The following is a 21,943-nucleotide window of genomic DNA, read 5'->3' as shown; positions in this document are numbered from 1 at the left end:
CTCATTTCAAGTGTCAATTCCTACACAGGCTCCTGAGACATTCATGTTTAAAGCCTTTATATTTATTCTTGTTTATGTGTATTTACTAACATGTTTTATTTTGCTTTTCCTCAAAATAGAATAAAAGTACATTGAAAACAGTAATTCATTTATTTTATTTTCCATTTCTGAGTTCCTTATTCAACTTAACCCCCATTGGGTCTGGTATTCCTAGTCACAAAGAATATCTATTTGTAAAGATAAACATACAGCCTTATGGGGAGTTTAGAAATAGTATCATGCCATTGATTTCTCAAAAGAGGTCCATTGTCTCAGGCCATGACACCCCTCCCATAAAATACATACTTATAAAAAGAGATGTCAGGGATCTTTTTCCCCTAAAAATCACCTAAAGCAATAAGATGCAGGGACATGAAATAGAACGAACTGTATCTTGATGTTTAAAGATTTTGTTTCAGATTCATGTCCTGCTAATTTCTAACTGTGAATTTAAGGAAGTGACTTCATTCCACTGAGTTGCCTTTACTTATTCTAATCTAGGAAATTAGAAGTAGGATGGTATCATGGATCGACAGTAGTCATAGAAACAGAAATTTGAAAACCCTGCATTTCAGTCTAATGAAGACTGACTATATGATCCTGGATACTTAATTTCTGAGAACAATAACACTTTCAGAAAAAAAATGACAGAAGAAATTTACTCCCTGTGAGACCCTTACATGGTGAGAACAAAGACTTTCATTCTCTTTCACAAGACAGTTATGAGAAGCATTCATGGATTCTCATGTTACTTAGAAAGCCTCTTCCCTATCCTACCCAGGAAAAAATACTTCTTTAGGCAATTTTCATCTTAGAGTGTTGATTAGAGATACTTTTATAATACATCCCCTTCTGAACTTTACTCCATGAGGGGAGGGCTCTGCTTCACATGGAATTATTTTTAAATGCCAGAGTAAATAGTCAGGTATTAACAAATATGTTTGTCTTTAATTCAATTAATTAAATCAGCAAGGGATGGCTAGGTGGCGCAGTGGATAGAGCACCAGCCTGGAGTCAGGGGTACCTGAGTTCAAATCCAGCCTCAGACACTTGATAATTACCTAGCTGTGTGGCCTTGGGCAAGCCACTTAACCCCATTGCCTTGCAAAAACTAAAAAAATAAATAATTAAATAAATCAGTAAGCATTTTATGTGAGCCTCTTTTTGTTGGGGATTCAAGGACATTATAATGGATTACTTTCTCCAAAAGGACTTGTATTTTTTTTAAAGATTTTTCGAGGCAACGGGGTTAGGTGGCTTGCCCAAGGCCACACGGTTAGGTAATTATTAAGTATCTGAGGTTGGATTTGAACCCAGGTACTCCTGACTCCAAGGCTGGTGCTCTATCCACTGTGCCACCTAGCTGCCCCTAAGAACTTGTATTTTAATGGTTAAGACAACAAAAGTTTATGTAGAATAAATATAAAGAAGATCTATAAGTCAATTCAAAGCAATTTAATACCAGATAGGCTATTTGGGATGCACCTGAATTTCAATAAAACTCAATTGGCCTGGTTCTTAGTACAATAGAGAGAGAATTGGCTGCTTACTTATTGTCAATTAAAGGGTTGAAGATATCAGCAATCAATATGAATGGAGGATCATAAAACAATCACATCACCTTGTCTTCTGTAAAATGAGAGTAGAAAAACAGATGATGTCTAAGATTCCTCCCAGCTCTACCATCGCTTGGGCTAAGATCCCTTTCAGCTTGATAATTCCACATTATGGTTCCTTCCAAAGAAGGTTGTATTTTCTATTTTCCAAGGTGCACTCCAGAGTTTTCAATCTGTTTTCTTATATCTCCATTTGACCTGATCGTCTTTGTTCATAGAATATTAGAATTGAACATCACCCTGGTAAAAGGAAAGTGACTTGTTCGGTGTCACACAACGAATGAGTGGTAGGGTTGAGATTAAATCTGAGGTTTTCCAACACCAACTCAAGAATGCTTTCAGAAGACCACATTATCCATCTCTAGGATACTAAGAAATGTCATGCGAAGCATGTACAGGAAATTCAGTGTAACTCAAAATCACTGATGAATGTTTCAGATGGAAGTTTTGATCTTTCAGCTAACACATTTGGGCGACTATGAGCAAGTCATGGAAACTTTCTGAATCTTATCATCTGTAGTTTGATTATTATTGTGGTGGAGAGTTCACAGATTCATTGTGTAGATCAAATTTATGCAAGAAACCGATGTAGACATCAAAGTTCATCAAAGTGTTTTGTATTGTGGTTCTGTGTTTTGTTTTTCTTTTGGATCTTAAAGCATTGTATAATGTCATGTTACTACCTTCAGAGAATAAATGTGTTAAAGAAAAAAAAAAACATAAAAATAGCTTGTAACTCTGAAGGCTTCTTAATTATAAGGAACAAACGTTCCCAAGGAAGAAAGGAACAATGAACCTCTTTTCATCCCGGAGCTAGGTGACTGTGGGTGCATTCTACTACATAGAAGATAAAATTCAGTTGATGCTTTGGTTAGTATGCTAAATCTGTTATTGCTGAGGGTACTGTTTGTTGTTTATTTGTGATTTGTTCGTTATTCATATTGTTATTCCTCTCTAGGTTTGGGATTAAGAGGGATAGACTGAAACTAAAGGGAAAACAACGCAAAAAACCAATGACCAAAGGTTTACTTTATTGTCATTTTTCTCATACATACATACATACATACACACACATTCACACACACACATGAAATTCAATATAACACTCTAATCCTGTCCAATGAAATGAGTCCTTATTAAAGTCCTATTTTGTTCTAGACTCTGTGTTAAAGCTAGATATAGAAAGAGAAGACAAATAAAGAAACAGATCCCTGACCTCAAGGAGCATATATGCTATTATTGGGCGATAACATATGTGTTGGCATGAAAACATAAAGAGGAGTGGGGGCATAAACAAGTACAGACAAAAGGGTGCAAGTGACTCAGGCAGAGAATGGAACCTGATCATTCTATCAGGAAAATGCAAATAAAGGCTTCTTCAAATTTTTGAGGTGGGAAAGAGTATTCCTGAATGGGAATCTTGGGGAAGATTTCATGGTCCAGGTGCCATCTTAGCTGAGCCGTAAAGGATTTTCATGAATTCCATAATAATGGTGATGAGTAGAGAACAATTATTCTTGATAGAACAATAATTGAACAATGGAATGGTATTCTAGGAGGAAAAGCAACAAGAGCAAGAACTCCATCATCAGAAATGCTTCCTGACTATGGTCTGGAGAAGAAAGCAAATGAATTCTCATTTCTGAATGGCCCTGAGACTTCCAGAATGGAAGAAACACAAGGTTAGTATTGAGCTTCAGGAATAAGAAAGTATCCACTGGCTTTATAGGCTGAGGAAGAGAACAATTGAATCGTAGATCCAGATCAGAAAGAGAGCTAAGGACTAAGGACTTTGTTTTTCAGGTAAAAAAATTGGGGCCCAGAAAGGTCAGTGATTTCCCCAAAGTAACTATGATACTAAAAGGCATAGGTTGAATTTGAACTTGGTTTCAATGACTTTGCGTTTCATCCCAAAAGTTCTGTGTATTTTCTTGTGCTGCATGTCTTCTTTCTCCCAAACAAGGAAACAATTAGGATAAATTACCTCACTCCAGGAAAGATAGAAGTGTGAATCAGCACTAGTATATGGACCATTCAGTCTGTGTCTGTCTGTTTGTCTGTCTCTCTTTCCCTCTCTGTCTTTTTGTCTGGCTGGCTGGCTGGCTTTGTCTATGTATGTCTTTCTCTGACTCTGCCTCTGCTTCTGTCCCTTTCTGTCTCTGTGACTCTCTTTCTGTGTGTGTGTGTGTGGATATATATATATATATATATATATATATATATATATACATATATATAGGCATGTATATATGTAGAATATAATAAATATAATATAATATAAAATATTATATATTTTATATAATAAATATAAATAGAATAGAATAAATGCAAGCTTGAGCAGATCCAAGAGATGCTGTAGAAGCAATAAAATAGCACTTGATTTGATATGGTAGATGAGAAAAAGGGAAGATTCAAAGATCATACCAAGATGGAACTTAAGGCACAGCAAGAATAGTGTCCCCCTTAATATAAACAAATGAGTTGGGCAGAAGAGTGGGTTTTGAGTGCTGAAGGCAAAGATGAGAGAGGGTTGAGTTTACAACACCTGGGAATCTCCAGATGGCATTTTCTCTGAGTCATTTCTTATTGCCTCATGGGCATCTGGAGATAAAAGTCTGGTGATGTGGCTCTGGCCCAGAGGTAGTCCAGTCTAGTGGAAAGAGAGCTGATGGCAATTTCAGAAAACCTGGAATTCTCAGTCTCTGTTATATATTGGTGATGTGATGGGCAAGTCACTAAACTGCTCAGTAATCTATACCAGAGGGTTCAGCTATAGGAGGGTATTATCCTCCCCATCGTTTCTAGAATGACATTTAAATATAATTGAAAAATATTGAGCAAAGCAAAGATAAAGGGGCAGCTAGGTAGTTCAGTGGATAGAGCGCTGACCCTGGAGTCAGGAGGGCCTGAGTTCAATTGCAGCCTCAGACACTTAGGAATTACCTAGTTGTATGGCCTTAGACAAGTCACCCAATTCCTATTGCCTAACAAAAAGCCAAAAAAGAGAGATAAAAGAAAAAGAAAAAAAGAAATAAAAATACAATTGAACATAAACAATGCTGTGGTTTTCTAAGTCAAAATGTGCCAGACTATCAAAGATCTTAGGAACTGCTTAGTGGATTTGATTTCTATTTAAGTTTGAAATCATTACTCTAGCTAGCTTTCTAAGAAAATGTTTCAGAGAAGGTGTGCACCAACTGAGAGAGAATGTCCTCCCCTGTGAGTTTATGAACCACTGAAATCACAGAATTCATTCCTATTGTGTCCCTGTGAATGAAGATGTGGCAGTTATCTGTATACAATGTCTGGAATAATAGTTGAACTTAACCAGAGAAGAAGTTTCATGAGAGACAGAGACACAGTGGAAGAAGCAGATAGAGACAGAAGGAGGGAAGGAGGGAGAGAGGAGAGGGAGAGAGAGAGAGAGAGAGAGACAAAGAGACAGAGAGAGACAAAGAGACAGAGAAACAGAGAGTGAGACAGAGAGAGAGAGACAGAGAAGCAAAGACAGAAAAAGGGAGAGAGAGAGAGACAGAAAGAGACACAGGGAAAGAAGCAAACAGAAAAAGAGAGACAGAGACAGACAGACAGAGAGAAAGAAGCAGAGACAGAAAAAGAGAGACAGACAGAGACAGACAGAGAGAAAGAAGCAGAGACAGAAAAAGAGAGACAGAGAGAGAGAGAGAGAGAGACGGAGAAAAAAACATGTGAGACAGAAATAACTGAGAAAGGAAAGGAGAGGTCCAGCCCTCAGTAAAACTAGGTGCAATGATATTGCAAAGCGAGCCATATAGAGTCATTCCCGCACTAACACTAGGTGCCGTATCATCTGTTAGCTCTCCTATGGTAGGCAAATGCATTAGCATCTTATACAGTCTCATTTCAAATGTAATTCAGTGCTACCCAGGTGAAGTTTGGGATGAATATTTCATACCAATAATTTTATCTTTAGGAAGGATATGTATATATTAAATATTGACTAGCAAAGACATTAATACTTAATGACATCTCTGCCAAAATTAATGTTTTATAGTTAAGAACAATCTACAAAGGCAAATGTTATTTTGCAGAAAAGAGATACTTAATATTTAATAAACTTAGTGATGGAAAAAAGTACAAATTAGAAGGAAAGAACAATTCTAAATGAATGAGAGGATAAATAAGAATGAAGTGGAGAGTGCTCCCAAATGACCTGGATTTTCACCCTACATTTCAGGGTTTGATTATGATTACCAGAGAGGGAGCATGGATGGCCTTGCAGCAGACAAACTAGGGTTCATATCCTGCCTCTGACATGCAAACATGACCTGGATAAATGACTGCCTGTATAATTCTTTAAGAATATAAGTTCTAGAAAAGAAAAGGTGTGGATTTGTTTTAGTAAAGGGATTTTCCTAACTAGGAAATTTTCCATTACAATGAAATCGAGGTCCAATTCCTAATTATACTATTATAATTTCTAGTTAAAGGATAATAATCTGTTTACTCTCACTCTTATTCCATTGGTGTTCTATGGCTATTAAAAACCAACTGACATAGGCTTCAAGGAATCAAAATTCTACTTTAGACAATAAAAACCCATTAATGGGGAGACTTTTGTGGGCATAAGTAGGAAGAGTCTTAGGCATAATTTCAATGGAGAATTGTTTATAGGGAGCAGATGAAGGATATCATTAAGTGATATAACCAGAAAAGAAGATGAACTAGTCAGGTAATGAGAACAAATGAAAAGATATGCAATTACCAATGCTGTATCTATGTGTACATCATGAGTATCAAGTTTCAGTGACCTAAAGGAAGGCTCCCTTGAGGTTTTGGAGAATTCATGGGAAGGCATGAAAAATAATTGTATTAGATGGGAAATCAGAATCAGATTGCATTCTGAACACAAGGCAATAGAAATTATCTAGTTAAGACCCATCATAGATCTATTGATGGACTGGAGAAGCATTTGGGTTTTTTGAATCAACTACAATAAATAAAAGTTTCATTAACTATCTCTTGGGATGGAGACTTGGCATTTGGGGATAATGTAGATCTAGCTTCATGATCCACTTCTGATACATCCTATCAGAATAAGTCTAATCAAGCTAAAAAAATGGCCCTGTGACTGGTCCATGGCAGCTACTGTCATTCTAGAAGATGCCAATAGGGTCTTTAAAACACAAAAGGAGGCATGGCCAGTTAAAGCAAATGGGAGAGAGGGATAAAAGAACTGATCTTTATATTACAAAAATGTTTAGGTAGCTAACACTAATCTCTTATTGTCTGTTTCCCTCTACCCTTCAACTTGTCTTGTTGCTATGTCTCTGGGAAGGATCCTGAGGAATGCTAAGGCACATTTCTGGACTTCCTGTTCTCTTCCTGGAAGGTGGGACAAGAAAACAATTCAACTTTCTATCATTTAGTAAATATGGCTTAGTAGGTAGACTGTAGTGATAGGAATCCAAAAGACAGAAAGCTGAGTCTTGTCCTAGACAATCCTTGACTTCGTGTCTCTGAGTAGGTCACTTTATCTCATATTTAAAACTGGGGCTTTTGGGGAGCCTTAAATGGCAGAGTGGATGCAGAGCTCTTTATCAAAACTCTGAGAACATTTCTCCAGGTATTTAAGAAAAGTAAAATATACAGCTAAAATAACGTGGAAAACTCTGAATGAAACTTGCTGCTTTTGGATATCAAATCTTCTTTGGTTTCTGAACAGGAATGTACTGAGCAGGGGCAGAGTCTCTGGGATCTGTGTCAGTTCTGAAGCCAGTGCCTAGAGAACTGCCCTAGAACCCCGAATTATTCAGTTCTTCCTTCGTGGCCGCCACTATTACTGAGGTGCACTTCTAGCTTTCACTTCCCACTGACTTTACAGAAGTCTAGATTCCAAGAGGAGTGTGTCTGTGTGTATGTGTGTGTGTGTGAGCATGGGTGGATATTGTGAGTGTGTGTGAATGTGTATGCATGGATGTGTTTGTGTGTATATATCTGTGCTAGTGTGTGAGTGTGTCTGTATTGTGTGAGTGTGAGAGTGTATAATCATGTGTGTATGTAGGAGAGGGCATATGTATGAGTGTGTTTGTGTATATTTGTGTTCCTGTGTGTGAATGGGTGTACATATGTGTGCCTATGTGCACATGGGTGTGTGTGAATGCACAGGTGTGTTTGTGCATGTATATCTGCATTGTATGAATATGTCTGTATTGTGTGAGTGTGAATGGGCAAGCATGCATATGTTTAGGAGAGTATATGAGTATGTATGCATATTTCTGTGCATGTGTACACACGTGTGTTAGTGTGTACATGTGTGTGCATATGTGCACATGTGTGCAAGTGTGTGACTGTGTTGCATAGGTGTGTTTGTGTATGTATATCTATGTTAGTGTGTAAATATGTCTGTATTGTGTGAGTTGAGATTGTTTAATTGCGTGTGTGTGTGTGTGTAGGAGTGTGTGAGTATGTATTTATGTTTGTGTATATGTGTGTACCTGTGTGTTTATATGTGTGTATGTGTGTATATGTGTTCCTAGGTGTATATGGGTACATGTGTGTGGATGTGTATTCATAGATGCATTTGAATGTGTGTATATATGTGTTAGGGTGTGAGTATGTCTGTCTGTATTGTGTGAGTGTGAGTGTGAAAGCATGTGTATATATGTATGAGTGTGTTTGTGTGTTCCTGTCTGTATGTGTGCATGTGTGTATGTATGTATGTGCATGTCCGTGTGACTATATGTGGGGGGGGCTTGATTGTGACAGTGAATTCATGGAAGAACCTCTACAAAACTCTCAGAACCTGTGATTTCTCAGTTAAGTTTTTCAGTCACATCTGACTCCTGATACTTTTTAGGGCCAGAGCTTCACCCTACCATACAGAGGTCTCTTCCTGAGTCACATTCAAGAGACTTGTTTTCCATTGCAGGACTCTCTTAAACTAATTTGTTAGTTTTCACACCTGGGGACACTGGCTTGTGCTATGGGACTGTCCAAATCTACTTAACAGAATTCAATTAAGTTCAATTCAGGTGCATTTATTAATCACCATTGATTAATGTGTCACAAAATGAAAACATCTTTTCTTCTCAATTCTACAACAAAATCAACCAGAAAGTACCCTGATGGAATGACTGGTTTCACATTTTCAACTCATATTACCCTGTGTTTGCTTAAGTAATCTAAATTCTTTCCCTCTGCCCAAATGCCAAGGAAGGGAACTGAAACAACAACATAAGGAAAATCTCACCCTATTCCTGATCTCTCAGTTCATCATCATAAGAGCCACAGTGATATCTTATATTTATGAAATGCCTTATGGATTATGAAAGTCCTAAATTGTCTTAAATTATTATAATGCACATATTTGAAATTGAGGCAATAGGCTCAGGAAAGTAAAGTGATTTGACCAAGATTTTATAGTTTTTGAAATGTGATTCAAATCCAGGTCTTCTGATTTTAAATCTAAGACTTGTTCTATTTTCCCACATGCTGATGTGCAGAAGAATATCAGGATTTCCAAAAGAAACCTTTTCCCCTAGCTCCTGTAGAAAGGAATTATAATTGGATAAAACCTTCTGTTTTTTTTTTTTGTTTTTGTTTTTGCAAGGCAGTTGGGGTTAAGTGACTTACACAAGGTCACATAGCTAGGTAATTATTAAATGTCTGAATCAGATTTGAACTCAGGTCCTCCTGCCTCCAGGGCTGGTGCTCTATTCATTTTACATGGATAAAAACTTCTGGAAAAAATAGACAATGGCCTGGCAGAAATTTTAGTATGGACCAGCATCTCACATTATATACAAAGGAAAGTTCCAAATCGGTGCAAAAGAGAGGAAGAACATACCTTTCAGATTTATGGATGGAGGAAGACTACATGCGTAAAAAGAGATAGGGAAATTCACAGAATATTAAATGGATCATTTTGATTATATTATAATGCATTTTCAATATTATAACATTTTAATTTAAAGATATCATTTTTAAAAGACATTGCACATGCAAAACTATTGCAACCAAAATTACAAAGGAAGCAGTAAAGAGGGAAAAACAGCAATTTCTCTGATAAATGTCTTTTTTATATTATAGTTCAATGAATCAAATTTATAATAATAATTGATGTCTAATTGATAACCTAGGAAGCAGGTAGGTACTTGAATGAGCAATGGGCCTGGAATTATTAAGACCTGAATTCAAATCTCACCTCAGATACTTACTAGCTGTGTGACACTGGGCAAGTCACTTAACTTCTGAGTTAAATCATTGGAGATGGAAATAGCAAATCACTTCAGTATTTTTACCAAGAAAACAATAAGGAGAGTAGAGTCCACAGAGCTATGAAAAGTCACACATGACTGAAGAAGATATAACCCAATTTGGAGTAGCTAAATGACTCATTGAATAGAGAGCCAGAACTGGAGTCAGGAAGACATGAGTTCAAATTTGACCTTGGACAGTTACTAGCTGTACCATGCTGGCCAAGTCACTTGACCCCTTTTGCCTTAATCTTCTCATCTGTAAAATGAGAAGAAAATGGCAAACCACTTCAGTGTCTTTGCCAAGAAAAACCCAAAAGCAGAAGAATCAGTGACAACTGAGACATTGAACTGCACTTGATTTATCACTAAAGACATGCATAGGCAGTTTTTAGAGGATAAAAGCCAAGTTATTGATAATCATATAAAAATACTTTAAATTATTGACAATTAAAGGAATAAAAACTAAAACTCTTATGAGGTTATATTTCCCATCCATCAGGTTGGCAAAATCATCTCTCAAAGTGGAAATTCACAAATATTGTCAAGGCTTCAGAAAACTATTGGTTGCAAATGTTTCTAAAGAACAAGAAAACTCTCCTTATCCTTCTCTAAACCACATATTATAACTGTGAAAATTATTTGCTTGCAGTAAACATTTGAAGCATTTTGTATCCATAGCTTTGTTTTCATTCTTTGAATAAGAAATCTGAGTTCAAAAAGGGTAAATGATGTGATGAAGAAGGGGCAGCCAAGAAGTAGAGGTTCTGACACTTGGCTTTGATCAATTTTGATCAATTTGATCAATAGGAACTTCTGTCTGTTAGGACTAAAGAACTATCTTAGAGTCCTCTCTTCTCTCCTCTGCCAAAATGCCTCCACTATCTCCTGAATTAGATTGAATGGGATTAGGGAAGAAGGCCTACCTTTGGGATGTCCATGAATCATAGAGATAAATCCCAGAGTAGCTCATCTTCTTGTGGAGCTCAGTTTGCATCTCCAATATCATATAGGGAGCAAGGAATCCTCTTGGCACAAAGGTCAAATCCTATATGGTGGGTTGGAAAGAATGGTGATGAAGTTAAACTCAGAGTAGCTGACTTTTACATTTTACTTAAAACTCAGCAGCTTTGATTGATAAATGGTCAAAGATTATAAATAATTTTCAAATGAAGAAATTGAAGTTATGTTTACTCATATGAAAAAATGTTCCAAATCATTATTAATTAGAGAAATACAAATTAAAACAACAATGATATATAATCTCATATCTATCAGATTGGTGAAGATGAGAAAAAAGGGAAAATGATCAACATTGGAAAGGTTGTAGGAAGACTGGGATATTGATTCATTGCTGGTGGAGTTGAGAATAGATCCAGCTATTGTGAAGAGTAATATGAAACTATGTCCAAAAAGCAATAATGCTGTTCATACCGAGGTTGGAGCCAAGATGGGTGTGTGAAGGCAGGAATTCCCAGAAGCTCATTGCCCCCCAAACTCCAAAAGCTGTCAAATTATGACCTGGCCAAAATTTAGAGGGGAAGAACCCACACAAAAACTGAGTAATACAATTTCCCAGTCCAAGACAACTTCGGTGTTTCACAGGAAAGGTCTGTTCCACCGGTACTGAGTGTTGTAAAAAGCTTCTACACATTCATAGGGCAAAGCAGCCAGGCTAAATACCTAGAATCCCTGGCAGTACCTAGGTCAGTGGTAGATAGGGTGGTTTCCAGACTTTTTGGCCCAGGGATCATGGGGAACAGCTTCAATGGGTGGTGAGAGAACTCTGCCACACCAGAGTGAGTGCTAAGCAAGTGGCAGCCTCAGAGCAGACCTGCACTGAGAACTTGTAGCGGAAATTAGGGAAGCCAGCTTGTACCTACAGAACACAGTCCACAGACACTAGAGCACAGTCCACAGACAGTAAAGGGGTTAGGGGAGACTGCAGAGGTCGCCTGCTCTCCCTGGGGCAGGATTCTGCTGTTTGCCCATACTCAGATCCAGGTTGAAGTCTGAGCCCCCACAACACCATAACTCCTCACAGCTCCAGGACAGATGGGAGAGCCTATGGTCATCCACTGACCAGAGCAGTCAGAGCCTTTCAGATGTTGGAGGAATTAAGGTTGCTGTGGGGTGTCCCCAAAATCCCTCAAAGTTTTGGAAGTTCCGGGAAATCAGTCATAGACTGAGGAAATGATTAAACAACAGAAGAAGAATCTGACCATATAAAATTATTTTGTTCACATGGAAGATTCAAAAGATGATAAAATTGAAACATCTGTACACAAAACCTCCAAGGGAAATAGAAAATGGGCTCAAGTTATGTATGAGTGCAAAAAAGGACTTTGAAAAGCAATTAAAGGAGGTGGAGGAAAAATTGAGAGGAAAAATGAGAGTGTTGCAGATAAATCATGAAAACCAAAAAAAGCAGCTTTGTGAAAGAAATACAAAATAAATAATGAATAAAATACCATATTAAAAACCAGTTTAGGCCAAATTGGAAAAGCAACACCAAAAGTAAATGAGGAGAAGAATGCCTCAAATAGCAGAATTGCTTGGGTGGAAAAGGAGATAAAAAAGCTCTCTGAAGAAAATTACTCCTTCAAATGCAGAATGGAACTAAAGGAAACTGATGACTTTGCAAGAACTCAGGAAGAAATAAAACTATTCCAAAAAAACCTCAAAAGTAGAAGAATATGTGAACTATCTCATGGGAAAAACAACTGACCTCAAAAACAGATCCAGAAAAGATAATTTAAGAATTATTGGGTTATCTGAAAGTCATGACCAGGAAAGACCCTAGACTTCATTTTTCAAGAAATAATAACAGCAAAATTACCCTGAGTTCCTAGAAGAAAAGGATAAAATAGAAATGGAGGCAATTCACTGGTCACCTCCTGAAAGAGATCCCAAAGAAAACCTTCAAGGAATATTATGACCAAACTCCAAAACTCCCAAGTCAAAGAGAAAATACTTAAAGCTTCCAGTAACGAATAATTCAATGACCGAGGCTCCATAGTCAGGGTTACACAGTATCTGGAAGCATCTACATAAAGTGCTCATAGGGATTGGAATATGATATTCCAGAAGGCAAAAGATCTTGGTTTACAACCAAGAATCAACTCCCCAGAAGAAATTAACATCTTCTTTCAGGGGAAAAATGGACTTTCAATCAAACAGGGGACTTTCAAACTTTCCTTCTGAAACAACCAAAGCTGAACAGAAAATTTTATCTCCAAATACAGGACTCTGGTGAACCATAGAGGGGGTGGATGAGAAGGACTAATTGTGATGAACTTAATGATATTGAACTGTTTGATTCCTGTATAGGAAGAAGATACTGATAACTCATATGAACTTTCTCATTTATAAGAGCAGTTAGAAGGAGCATAGAGTTAGAAGGCACAGGAAGGAGATTAATATAATGGTTTAATATAGTAATAAGATAGAGTCAATGGGTGATAAAGGGAAGAGAAAGGAGAGGAAGAAGGAGGCTAAGAAATTTCACATAAGAGTCAAGAAAAAGCTTTTTTCAATGGAGTGGAAATGAGTGAGCCTTCACTCATCAGAAATGGTTCAGAGAGGAAATAACATACAAGCTTAACAGGGTATAGAAGTACATCTTACCCTGGAGAAAATGAGAAGAAAGATATGAGATAAGGGGGAATGGGGCAGGGAAGGGGTGAGTAGGTGATAGAAGAGAAGGAAGATCATGGGAGAAGGTACTCAGATACAACACACTTTTGGACAGGGCCAGGATGAAAGGAGAGAGGGAATGGAATAGATGAAAGTGGGAAGGAATAGAGTGGAGGGAAACACAGCTAGAAATAGCATCTGTGGGAAAAATATTGAAGCAACTTCTTTGGTGGACTCATGATGAAGAAGGCAACTGACCCCAGAGACAGAGACATTGGAATCTGAACACAGACTGAAGTACATCTTTTTTCTCTCTCACCATTCTTTTTTTTGTTTTTGTCTTTTAGGTTTTTTGCAAGGAAATGGGGTTAAGTGGCTTGCCCAAGGCCACACAGCTAGGAAATTATTAAGTGTCCACGGTTGGATTTGAACTCAAGTACTCCTGACTCCAGGGCTAGTGCTCTAGCCACTGTGCCACATAGCTGCCCCTAACTCTCTCACTATTGTTGAGGTTTCTCATCTTCTTGAGGGGGAGGAGGGTTATGTTTACTCTCATTAAAGTTAATTGTAATAATATAAAACAAATAAACCAAAAAAAATAAAAACTTATGTCAGTCAGCTGATGGAGTATTGTCTTTGAGAAACAAGATCAGTTTGTGGGTTGGAAGAGTTCTTAGGGGAAGGAGGCGAATAAGTTGTAAAATACTAGTTAAGTAGGAAGAGACTAGGTTTGGGAGACTAATAGTCAAGTAGAGAATTTCCCACTTGATTCTGTAGATGCTGGTGAGTTACTGTGATCATCCTCCAATGAGATATAACTTCTCACCCATAAAAGTCAAGAAATTGTTTCTTACTGTTAAGATACCCCAGGACATCTTACCAACTTCAGAACTCTCGATCCTCAAGGGAGATGAGGAAAGTGGAAAGATCAACTAAAATAGTTATTTTCTCTACTCAAAAATATACACTGGACTCAGAAATAAAAGCATATGTTTGTATTTTTATGTGGGAGTAGCTGCCATATCTGCCAGGGATCTGATCCCAACTGCACCAAGGGAAGGCAGAGCTAGCTGACTGAGGCTCAAAGCTCATGTTCCAAAAAAAGGGAACAATCATGAAAGCAGAAGCTGTTTCTCCCTTTAAATTTGTTGAGTGGGCTATAAACTAGTTATTGAAAGGCCAGTCTCTCATGATGGAGTCCCTATTCTAGGTCTGGGATATGGAGATACACAAGATGAATCAACCAGAACTCCCTGGTTGTATCCACCTTTTACTAAGGGATTTATTCAATCAAAAGTTAAAAAGATTGATTCTTAAGGGGAGGGAATATGCTCCCTTCTGCCAGATTGGAGTGACTGTATATGGAACTAGGGTGGGGTATTATTCCCACCTTATATCTAACTCCAATTACAAGGTTAATTAGATGGTGCAGTGGATAGAGCACTGATCTTGGATTTAGGAGGACTAGAATTCGAATCCATCCTCAGATACTTACCACTTACTGTGTGACCCTGGGCCAATCATTAACCCTGACAACCTCACATCCAGGGTCATATCCAAGTCATCCTAACCCATATCTGGCCAACTGGATCCAGATGATTCTGGATGAGGAAGTGAGGCTGTTGACTTAGCACAATCCCCCTCACTCAAATCCAATTCATGTGCTTGTCATGGCATCACGGCCCCTGATGCCACAGTATTCTTTGAAAATGAAGGACAAATGTCGTCACTCCTATTACAGAAGTACACTTAAAATTTACAAGTTAGTGGAAATACTAAAGATGAGAAAAAATAAGTTACTAGTATAAAATGTTATTTGTAGTTATGGATGATAAAGAAAAAATACATAGGTAGGTATGAAACTTGATAGGCTGTGATAGCTGTCTTCAATTATATGAGAGACAAATATGTGAAAGAAGAGCCAGAGAAATAATTTTGAGTGACCCAAAAAATCAGAAACAAAAATTTGCAGTAGAATGAGACATATTGAGGGTTGATGTATGGGCAAAATATGGGGAGGTAAAAGGGGGATTACTTTTTGATTCAGATAATAGATGAGCCTCTTTAGATTTTTTTTTTCACAAATAGATAGATTCTGACACTATTCCCAAATCTGAGATTTGAGATACTGTTACATTATATTTGTTTGGCCTGACTGAGCATGTCTGAAATCAGAAGGAAGGTAGAGTCAATGGATGGGAAGAAACTAAAAATGAGAGAGAGCAAGGCAGAGAGAATTGTACAGAATGATGATGGGAGTCATTCCTAACTTCCTAGAAGAGATAAATCTTCCAGAAATGGGAATGGTTCAAAGCAGGTCTAAATGTGACTTATTTCAACTCTCCGAGGTGCGATTTAAGTCCAAGTTCCTCTTGACCCCAAACCCAGCACTGTACCCACTCTATTAAGTTTCTTTAAGTATTAAATACAAAAAGCATCAACTATAATATCTGGAATTATGCTCATTTTATCTAGTTTATCTGTCTATACTTCTCCCTTTTCAAACCACACGTAAAAAAGCACAGCTAAAATAAACCAGACATTTGGTCATTTACTCTGCACTGGATGACCTCTAAGGAGGGGGGAACTTCACCATCATTCTGGAAAATCCATTTCACATTGAAATGGCAATTTTCATCTGGACGTTTGCTCATGTATTTGTTGATGTTATTTTTCCCCCCTAAGCATCAGTCCTAAATCTGCTTCTTTGTAGCTTCCCTTACTGTTTCTGGGTCTTCCCTCTGGTGTCAAGCAGATCAAGCACAGGAGAAACCATCACATCCAGGAAGGCAGCTATCATGCTCCCCAAGTCTTCTTTTCTTTAAGGAAAGTATAAACTTACACAATTACACAAGAAGGAATTGAATGTGAAGTTTGATGCACAAGTTAGTGTATTTGGATCTTGTCTGAGATAATACAAAGAGTTTCATCATGTGATAACATGAGAGAAATGATGAACATCAAATCACTATCAATGAAGGGAGAATTTTACTAGAGGAGTAATGCTTCTGATAATACTAGTGGAGTTTCTGATGTAAAGTTGAAAAGACCTTCAAGAGTCACCTAATCCAACTCCTTCATTTTACACATGAGGCAACTGACTTCCAGAGAGGGGCAGAAACTAATAAAACGTCCCATAGTTAGGGTCAGAACCCATGTTCTGTGACATGTTGCAGTGATCATTTGGCCACATGATTTTAATATCCAAGATTAATAAAGCATTTTCACATCCTTTAAGCCTGATGAGTAATTGAAGCACTGAATAAAATTTTATAAATTTATTTGTGGTACAGATATTGTGCTAAGTGCTAGGGATATAAATACAGACATAAATATCTTGTCTGATGGATGGAGAAAAGAATTGTCACCAAAAAAAAGAAAGAGAGAATGTTATAAAATGCAAAATGGATCATTTTGACTACATTAAATTACATTAAAATGTTTTACACAAATGCAATCACAGTTAGAAGGAAGGCAGAAAATGGGGAAATCATTTTTTACAGATAGTGTCTTCTTGGGTGGGTGGGGGGAAGCTAGGTGGCCCAGTGGAGTCAGAGGACCTGAGTTCAAATCCAGCCTCAGACACTTAACAATTACCTAGTTGTGTGACCCTTGGCAAATCACCTAACCCCATTTCCTTGCAAAAACTTTAAAAAAAAAAGTATATACAGATAGTGTGTCTGATAATGACCTAAGTTCTAATATATAGAGAGAATTAAGTAAAATGTATAACAATACAAGTCATTCCTCAAGTGATAAATGGTCAAAGGATATCAATAAGAAGTTTTCAGATGAAGAAATTAAAGATAGCCATAGTTTGAAATGCTGTCAATCACTATTAATTAGAGACAGGCAAATTACAAAAGCTCTGAGATACCACCTCACGCTTATCAATCTGACTAATGTGGCAGAAAAGGAAAATGATACATGTTGGAGGGAATGTAGTAAAGCTGGAATATTAATGCAATACTGGTGGAATTGAGAAGTGATCTAAACATTGTGGAGAACAATTTGAAATTATTCACACAGGACAATAAAACCGTACTTCCCTTTGATCCAGCAATAACTCTGTTAAGTCTTTTTCCCAAAGAAATCATAAAAAGAACCAGCATGTATAAAAATCTTAATAGTTATCTCCCTCTGATTTGGCAAAGAACTGGAAAGTGAGAAGATCACCCACAATTTAGGAATGGGTAAACAAGTTCAGGTATATGAATACAATAGAATGCTATGATTGTATATGAATCCATGAGCAAGTAGTTTCAGAAAAACCCAGAAGATTTACACAAACTGATGCTGAGTGAAATGAGCAGAACCAGGAGAACAGTGTACACAGTGACAGAAACATTGTGTGATGATTAACTAAGATAGATGTTTTTCTCAGCAATCCAGTGATCAAAAGCAATTTCAAAAGACATAATGGAAAATGCCATCTACATACAGTAAAAGAACTATAGAATGAAGATCAAAGTACACTATTATACTTCATTGTTTTTCTTTGTTATGTTTTTCGCCTTTTGCTATGATTCTTCTATTATAATATATGGAAATATGTTTAACATGATAGTACATATATAAACTATATCAGATTACTTGCTGTCTGGATGAGGAGGGAGGAAAAGGAGGAAGGGAAAGATATAGAAAAATTTGGAACACAGAATTTTAAAAATGAAAGCTGAATACCCAGTTTGTTTCATTGATCTTAAACTCTTATTAGGTAAAAACACAATGAGTAGTATTTGCCAAGGCAATAACATTGATAATCTTACTGTGGATGGTAAGTAGGGTCTTAGGGGAATAGATTGACATGCTCCATTCTGGACGAGTGATGGAGTTGATTTGATCATGGCTTCTTTTGATCATGAACCATCAAAAGTGGGGAGGAAGGGAAGGGATGGAGGAAAAGGCACATGTGCTATTGAGGTGACTGGCTATCGAGGTGATGGAGAGAATATAGGGAGTTAGCCTCTAAGGCAAGGTCAATGATGTGGGAGCTAAGTTGATCAAGGAAGAGGAAACCAGAGAGAAATGTCTGAAGTAATAATGGTCATCTCAACATCTCTCAGTGATTGAAATAGCAGTTATATTCATTATATGAATTTTTGTCTAAAACTATAATAAATTATTAATAATAAAATATTTGTTGAATTAGGTAGGAACCTCATATGCATTTGACAGTTGAAGAAATTCTTGCATAAAAATGATGTCTACTAAAGGAGAAGAGAAGCTCCTACACGTAGCAGATAGATAGCTGACATTAGAGTCAGGAAGATTGGAAGAAAACGAGGAAAAAAAACAAGAAAGCAAGAAATAAAGAAAGGATGGAAGAGCTTAAAATGAAGTAGGGTGGCAAGACACATGGGAGAATAAATAATATTAAAGGAAAAGAGAAGTGATGACATGATAACTAAGTTTGGAAGAGAGCCAGGAATCATGGACCTCACAACCAAAGGAGATATTCTGCCAAGTAGTTATATTCTCAGTAGCTGTAGGTGACCCTGGAAGGCTGTAAATCAAAGTTGAAGGGATCTAATTTTCATCAGTTGCAAAGAGAATATCCCCATTTAGGAAGAGCCTTTCCTTGATAAAATTACATATACGGTATAAAAATGTATGCACTGGATATGCTTCTTAGAAAAAAAGAAGCTTCAGACCTAAAATCACTTTAAAAAGATATAAATATATGAAATAGCTTATAGAGAGATATGGATGGACTGACAGATGGATGGACAAAGCTATAAATAGATGAACAAATAGATGATAGGTATACACACACACACACACACACACATATATACATACATATACATATACACAGAGTTGGAGTCTGAAGCAGAGGAGAGAGAGAGAGAGAGAGAGAGAGAGAGAGAGAGAGAGAGAGAGAGTAAGAAATTAGTTATTTTTCTGATTTGACTTTTAACAAAACCCTCTTCACCAATGAGAATCTCATCTGTATTATTTGGTCTTAGTTTTACAAAACAACTTGGACCCACTGAAAATTCAATGAACTTCTCAGTCATCACGGAGTCCCTATGTCATATTAGTACTTGAACCCAAAGAGATATTTCTTGTTCTCAATCCAGTTCACATTCCATTAATCTTAGATCTAAAACTATTTCAGAAATAGCTGTTTCTAATTTTTTTTAATTTCTCTGTCAAAGCCAATTGGTATGGAATTCTCACTCTACTGGTGGAGATGCATGCTCTGCCTTTGAGACAGAGTTATTGAGCATTTAAAGAAATGGAAAGTTGCCTATTCCTTTATGGACTTTGAAAAAAAGAGTTCTCTTTGGAATTTTCCAAAGACTCATCTTTCTTTCGTTGAAACTCTTCAAATGAAGTTCCCCTTTAAGACTTTTCAGGACCCTTTTGGAATTGGTTTCATTTCAGTCTTTTTTTTTAACATGGATTCTCCTGGCTTCCCATTTTACTAGAAGACTGGAAGAAGCCAACCCTACTTCAGGTTACTGAAGCTAGGAGAGGCCTGGGCTTTCTTGTTCATTTCCTTATCCCCTAGTACAATACACCAGAGAATTGGGGAATATTCCACATAGAGAATATCGCATTTGTTCTGGGCTACTTTGTTCCAAATGGAAGAACTCCTTCACTCTCTATAGTCAAGTAGTTTTTCTCACATGTATACTTTCTGTTTTACTATGATTTAAATAAATGAATTTCTTTGCTATTTTCTGTGTATATTTGTCAACATACTGGTATTGGGTAGAAAAGTGTTGAAAATATGGATATGAGATTGGGGTACCCTTACAACCTAAAAGTGAAAAAGCATTTAGAAGTAAGATTGAGTTTAATCATATCCTATAGATGAAAATTATTTAAGGAAGTGGATAGATATACTTTGGCATGATACCCCCTTCTTATTTTTTCTTTTTGTTTTTTCAAGGCAATGGGGTTAAGTGATTTGGCCAAGGTCACATAGCTAGGTAATAAGTGTCTGAGGTTGGATTTGAACTCAGGTCCTCCTGATTCCAGGGTCACTGTGCCACCTAGCTGCCATGTACCCCCTTCTTTTTGAAGAAAATAGAGTGGAGGTCTCTGACCCCATCCTACTGTTTCCCCATCTGGAAGGAATAAAATTATCCAATGGAGAAGATTTGGGGAAAAAGAAGCTAGAGAAATCACATGCAATAATGGGCCAAGGAGAGATAGACCTAAAACTAAGGGAAATTATATAACCTCATTTTATTTTTTAGGATTTTGCAAGGCAATGGGGTTAAGTGGCTTGCCCAAGACACAGCTAGGTAATTATTAAGTATCCGAGACTGGATTTGAACTCAGGTACTCCTGACTCCAGGGCTGGTGCTCTATCTAATCTGCTACTTAGCTGCCCCATAAATAGCCTCATTTTGAAGAATGAGTAGATCAAACAACAAATTATGGAAAGAATTAATGATTTCATGCTAGATAATAACAATAATGAGACAACATATCAAACCTTGTGGGATACAGCCAAGGCAGTTGTCATGGAACATATTATATCTTTATATGCTTACATGAGTAAATTAGAGAAAGAGGAAATCAGTGAACTACACACACACACACACACACACACACACACACACACACACACCCCTAAAATTTTTTTTAAAAGAACAAATTAAAAATCCCCCAATTAAATATCAAATTAGAAAATTTAAAAATAAAAGGAGAAATTAATAAAATCAAAAGCAAGAAAACTATTGGACTAATAAATAAAACAGAGCTGGTTGTATGAAAAAAATAAAATTGATAAACCTCTAGTTAATTTAATTAAAAAAGAAAGAACAAAACCATATTGCTAGTATCATAAATTAAAAAGGGAAACTCACCACCAATGAGGAAGAAATTAAAGTAATAATTCAGAATTATTTTGTCCAACTGTAGGCCAATAAATTTGAAAATATATGTGAAATGGAAGAATATTTATAAAAATATATGTTTCTCAGGTTAAATGAAGAGGAAATTAAATATCTAAATCACTCTATCTCAGAAAACGAAATTAAACAAGCTATTATTGAACTCCATAAGAAAAAATCTCCAGGACCTGATGGATTCACAAGTGAATTCTATCAAACAGTTAAGGGACAATTGGTTCCAATTCTATACAAACTCATTGGAAAAATAGGTAAAGATGGAACTCTGCCTAACTCCTTCTATGATACCATATGGTGCTGATACTTAAACCAGGAAGTGTTAAAACAGAGAAAGAAAATCACAGACCTATCTCCCTGATGAATATAGATGAAATCTTAAATAAAATGTTAGCAAAGTTATTAGATCAAGTTATAACTACAATAATACACTATGACCAAGCATGATTTATCCCAGGAATACCAGGTTGGTTCAATATTGGGGAAACTATGAGTATAATTAATTACATCAGTAACATACCTATCAGAAATCATATGATTATATCAA

The 21,943-nt window shown here is 36.8% G+C and overlaps 1 long non-coding RNA gene across 1 annotated transcript in view; it reads right to left on the bottom strand.

Annotated features, from left to right (window-relative positions):
* The window catches only part of LOC141512641 (uncharacterized), a 122,276-nt gene that overhangs the window by 42,184 nt on the left and 58,149 nt on the right, over positions 1-21,943 (bottom strand). The window contains exon 2 of the long non-coding RNA XR_012475558.1: positions 10,819-10,940. This is a non-coding gene — a long non-coding RNA (uncharacterized LOC141512641). The remainder of the gene's footprint in view (positions 1-10,818; positions 10,941-21,943) is intronic.

Source organism: Macrotis lagotis, chromosome 1 (genome assembly GCF_037893015.1).
Source record: "Macrotis lagotis isolate mMagLag1 chromosome 1, bilby.v1.9.chrom.fasta, whole genome shotgun sequence".
Taxonomy (NCBI): domain Eukaryota; kingdom Metazoa; phylum Chordata; class Mammalia; order Peramelemorphia; family Peramelidae; genus Macrotis; species Macrotis lagotis.
The sequence above is the reverse complement of the archived record's forward strand: the minus strand, read 5'-3'. Positions and strand labels throughout refer to the sequence as shown.